General features: G+C 33.2%; 1 protein-coding gene across 2 annotated transcripts in view; it reads right to left on the bottom strand.

Moving 5' to 3' along the window:
- LOC118749522 (CUGBP Elav-like family member 2) overlaps positions 1-5,200 on the bottom strand; it is a gene marked incomplete at its 3' end in the record, with an annotated part of 137,702 nt that extends 132,502 nt beyond the window's left edge. Inside the window, 1 exon segment of one of the 2 annotated variants that reach the window (XM_036484326.1) lies at positions 5,028-5,200. 2 annotated transcript variants of the gene reach the window in all.
- Between the last annotated feature and the right edge of the window lie 759 nt (positions 5,201-5,959).

The following is a 5,959-nucleotide window of genomic DNA, read 5'->3' as shown; positions in this document are numbered from 1 at the left end:
TTATATCACATTCCTATGCAAGTTTTGAAAGAATATATTCGATACTAAATTTTATTAAAACAAAATGTTGAAATCAGCTTCATATAGAAACAGTGTCATCGTTAATTAAGAAAGAGATGTTCTTAAATATCATAACTTCACGACACTCACATATTGACTAGATTTGACTATTTATTTTATTATATTTTAATTTGAATTATTTGTTTATAAAAATATGGTTTATTCCTTAACAAACACTAAATGAAAATAAGTTTAATCTTTAAACAACATTCAAAAAAATCGGCAAACTTTCTTAAAAATTTCGAACTTTCTATTTCAATTTTATCTCTTAATATTTTGCAGTTTTTTAGCTCATTCAATTTTAGTCTAATAAAGTGCAAATTTAAATTAGCTGTGATTTACAGTTGATGTATGGCATATTTTTGACGAAGTCGGTAATTTTCTTCCATATTACCTAAGTATGTTCGACGATTTTTTTAATGAAGAAAATGAGCAACGCCTTCATCAAAAAAAAAAAGTATACTAAAAATCAACAATAAGTCACAGCTATGTATTTTGCATGCATGTATATGAGCAAATTAAAAAGTCGATACAATTTACAGTCGAAAAGTACAGTTTTTGTATAGATTATAGATTATTTCCCAACACTGTGGGAAACTAAGCAACATGGCCTAGTGTATGTCGCAAATATTCAAATACATAATCTACCAACCGATAATTTTATATATTCATTAAAAGATAATTTGTCATCAGTCTGAAATAAGAAAATTATAAATCGGAAGGGTAAAATAGTATTGTGTTATTAATTCAAAAATAAAAAGTTTCATTTCACTGACGAAGGAGGATCTATCCCCCCAAAACCCCCCCGCCCCTGGCTACGCCACTGATGTATACTTTATAGAATAAGATCGTAAATTTTTTTATTGTTTAACACAAGGAGAAGTCTGTTAAATTGTCAATTGTTTATTGGGAAATTTATTATTATTTAATACTATTAAAAAATTAAATTTTTCCAGTATGAAAATTTTTTTCGATTCTGCTACTTTTCTGAATGCACCATTAAAATTTGGTTCTTTTTCATTCAATATTTACGGAAATATTGCAATTAATATATAAAACTAGCGGTACCCCGGTGTGCTTCTCTACGCCATATATTGAAAAATTAATGAAAAATCCTGCACGCCGTACTTCCTTTGGTTGGGAGTGCTCCTCAACATTTTGCGATCTTCTTTGCGATAACATCATGTTCGCAAGACGCGTATGTCGGCCTATATTTGAACGACAGGATCGTGGCATTTTATTCAATAGCGAACGAAAAACTCAATGCATAGGAACGAATTCGATAAATCGTATGGTAAACGCACTTTTTTTAAAATAATCAAATGAAATTCACAATCGACAGTAAAAGAGCACTTGAAAAAACTTCATTCGAAGCCAAAGAACACAACACAGCCACAATTTCCCACAATGGTTTTGTTCACTATAAATCAATGAGGAGAAATACCTGCATGGAAAATTTCCAGTGTACTCAAACTTTTCGTACGAAACGCTGTAACAAATTTGTGCAAAAATATTGAAATTGACAAAAAAAATAAAATGAAATATGAATTAAGAACTATATTAAACACACGTGTTGATTCTCCAAAGTCCAAGATAGAAAGACCGAATATCAATGTACACCACCTTTTCGATAATACGATGAAATGACAGATATGTTGTGTTGTGGTGACTTTCATTCCATTGGCTCTACAAAATCCCTATTGAAAAACTTGCAGCCATGTTTATACTTGACTTAATTTATCCGAAGAAAAAATAAACACAGCACATTATAGCAACAATTTTTCACTATGTTTTCGATTTTTCATGTATGTGCTGTTGTACCATATACGTGGTTCATGTGACAGACATAAACTGTCATATATCATGAACCGCTGAACCGACTTCGGGCCCACTTCACATAACCCATCTGCATGATAGTCCGAATATACCGTTTAAATTTGGTAGAATTCGTGCACTTATTTTTTTATTTAAGATGGGAGGTGCCACGCCCCCCTTTCCCAATACCGCACATTTTTCTCCATGAGTATGGAATTATTTCATATGTCTCTATACCAATTTCCAGTAATCTACTACAAATATTTCAAGAGATGTACCAGATGAAAATTTTTGTTAGTATGGGTGGTGCCACGCCCCCTTTTCCGAATTCGGGAAAACTTAACACAAACCATCTGCATAATAGCCCGACTATGCCGTATAAATTTGGTTGAAATCTTGTACTTATTTTTTATATATAAGATGGGAGGTGCCACGCCCTCTTTTCCAATACCGCCCGAATAACCCCGAATAAACTATATAAATTTCGTTGAATTCGGTGAAGCCGTTCTCAAGTTATAAGCTAACTCACTAATTTTTATATATAAAATAGAGGCGCCACGCCCCCTTTTCCGAATTCAAGCAAACTTCACGTAAACCATCTGCATGATAGCCCGAATATGCCGCATAAATTTGGTTGAATTCGGTGAAGCCGTTCTCAAGTTATATGATCACACCAAAAACGTTCACTTATTTTTATATTTTAGTTAGTATGGGTGGTGCCACGCCCCTTTTTCCGAATTCGAGCAAACTTCGCATAACCATCTGCATGATAGGTCGAATATGCCACATAAATTTGGTTGAATTCGGTGAAGCCGTTCTCAAGTTATGAGGTCACACCAAAAACGTGCACTTATTTTTATATATAAGATTTATGAAAACAAGGTCAAAAATTCATTTATGAATAAATTTTTGAAAAATTGAAATTTTCAAAAAATATTTTAAGACATTCATTTTCACATATAGATCTTTGAATATCTGCCAAAACATATTTGAAATTCTATTATTTAATTTTTAGTGGCCCGTTTCAGAAAATTTGACTCAGAGCGTATGTGTCCTCTAACTAGATATGGGCACGGGACTAAGTTTATAATCCCGATCCCGCCCATCTCGAAATTCGATTTTTAAGTCCCGAACCCGCCCATCCCGACGTTTTTCAGAATTGTACCGCGAGTCTCGTGGGTCCCGATATCTATCTCTAAAGCAGGCTACAAACGGACAACGAATTGAAACGATCGGTTGAGATGAGTGTGGCGAGGTTTGCAAACCGATCGAAGGTTGACAAAAATGTTCATGTCTTTCAAATTATTTAAAAAAAATTAAAATAATAATGAAAGATCTGGCATATATCAAACATCGTTTTTAAGGAAGGTTTTCTGAATTTGCGGGGGTAGCGGTTTTATCGGGAGTGTCCGGAAAGGATTTTGGTCCCGTCCCGCCCGCCATATTTTTACAGATCTTCCCGATACCGCCCATCCCGGCCAATTTTAAATCAGTACCGTGGGTCCCGCGGGTCCCGATATCCCGCGCCCATTTCTAACTCTAACCATACACTTGTACTACTGTTGTATGCATATGGCTGTATTAATGTTTCAAACATGCAAAAGCCCTAGTATGCAGGCATACAAAAATACACATAATTAGTGCTTGCACATGTAGTAATTCTGCATTAATGGAATAGTGTTAAAGCATTCTAACACGATATACATATATTTCCATATGTAAATTCTACTTTTCTGATACATTTTTATTTATGGCACATACGAGTATAAACAAAAATCCATATCATGTAAAAGCTCTGTTAGTGCCGAAAATATTATCGCACAACACGTCCGTTCGCTAAAACTTTTGCACTACACTGAAAATATTACAAACTAGGGATGCAACAAAACATCGATGCATCGGAAACATCGATGTTTGCTATTCGATGCATCGAATAAAACCGATGTTTTGGACTTTCCGATATACATCGATATATCGATGTATTTTTTTTCGATGCATCGAATTTTGCGTGCAATGTACTCTACATTATTTGTATGCTTCCAAGCTCTTCGCTCTAGTACTCAAGTAGCACACTGGTGTATAACTTGGTGTAAATTTGTGAGTTTTGGTAGAATTAATCACTAACTAACCACTATGCTACTTGAGTAACTGTTCTAAATGTGAATTTTTCAGAATGTATGTACATTCTATTAATATTATCCAAAATGTATGAGTTATTTGTACTAATAAATTGCTACTTTATTAGTAGAGACGTTTAGTGCCAAAATACCATATACAATATGATATTAATTGATATGATATTGACACTCTAAAATTCTTTTGAAATTTGGACAGATTTTAAAGAGCAATTTCCAAAATTTTTACACATAGCTTATCAACATAGTGAAATAATATAAATTGTGCTAGCAAGTTTGAGTTTGTCATTTTGGCTTTTGCCAATTCTGGTCCATCAGTTACATATGTATGTGTGCTTTTGAACAAGCGACTATTTAAATAAAAAAACTTCATCATTTCTTACTCAAAAGGGTTAACATGAAAGTCAAATAAAAGAAAAAGTTATGATAAGAAATTGCCAAATAAGTGCACCGAAATAGAATGCCAGTGAACCGCTTTATATTACTTCAATATGCTTATAAACATTTAACAACTGTCGCCACTTCAGCACCTTCCGAAAACTTTTTTCAAAGACTTCTTAAAAGAACAGAAAAAACTTGAATTTTTAACTATTTAAATCACTAAATACATTTCTTGTTGTTTTATTTTCCTGCTGTATATTTTTAATTAAAAGAAACATTCGATGCATCGAAAATAGCGATGTTTTTATACGATAATCGATATGGATCGATGCTATATTTCGATGCATCAAATCGAAAAAAACATCGATGTAGGTATTTTTTTGATTTGCATCCCTATTACAAACATTTTGCGATGCTGTATAGTAGACAAATTTATAGAGAAATGTACTTAAAGCAACAACAAAGTACGTTCGCTTAAAGTTCGCCAGAATTTGACTTTATTTCTGGAAATTCATGACCGCTCATGAATCGTTCACACTTTTTCACTCATACAGCATGCACACTTCACAAATGCATGCAACCGATTTCTACTGGGTTCCTTTGCAAATATCGCGCACTACATACATATGCACATACATATATGCCTGTTGTTTTGATTTACCGATGCCGCGTCTTCAGAAGTAATATAAAATTTCTCTAATTGTGTTCGATAACGAAAAATACTGATGCATAGCCGCTAACCGAGTTGTATGCCACGATTATCACCAGCGCACTAAAACACTTTTATAAATTATTTCGCCATTCTACATTACGCGCTTAAGCCCTAGACTGTATTTCGATAAGTTGTGAGCAACAGGTAATAAATACACATGTACATATACATATATATATGTATATGCATGTCATACATAAATATTTAACAGATACGCGCAAATTGCATATTGTATCTAATGGATATGACACATATTTAGCACCGCCACTAATACGCCTTACGATTTTGTAAATAATTTGATGAGTGTGTATAGTTTCTATGTTCACAAACGTATGCACATACGTATAAATATGTACATATGTAAATAGATATCTACATGTGTACAGCAAACATGCGCTAAGTACTCCCCGGTATTTTTTCGTACATATGTACCTATGTATTTTCGTACATACATGCATACAATATCCACAATATTTACTCCATAATGTAAAATTAGTTTTGTTACTGCGACGATTTTCAATTACTGTTGCCGGTGCGAAATATATTGCTATTGACGTTAGTGGCAGCGTTGCCGTTTTCACTCTGATCGGAGTGTTTCACTCACGGTTGCCAACCTTTGCTTTCTTGAAACCGGGACACGCAATGTTAGGAAAGAGGGTAGGTAATATAACATATTAAACGACATAAATTTTGAAAATTTTTTATTTAGAACCACAAAACAATATAAAATTTCATAGAAACATAAACATGTTCTCAGAACCACAAAACAATATAAAATTTCATGGATGCATAAAAATTTTCATAAAACGATACTTCAATGTTACTTTTATATAACTTAAAAAGTAAATTAAAATTT

The sequence above is a fragment of the Rhagoletis pomonella genome, unplaced genomic scaffold (assembly GCF_013731165.1).
Source record: "Rhagoletis pomonella isolate Grant_MI unplaced genomic scaffold, Rhpom_1.0 Rhpom_scaffold_00017, whole genome shotgun sequence".
NCBI classification, from domain to species: domain Eukaryota; kingdom Metazoa; phylum Arthropoda; class Insecta; order Diptera; family Tephritidae; genus Rhagoletis; species Rhagoletis pomonella.
This window is presented reverse-complemented; position numbering and strand designations above follow the sequence as displayed.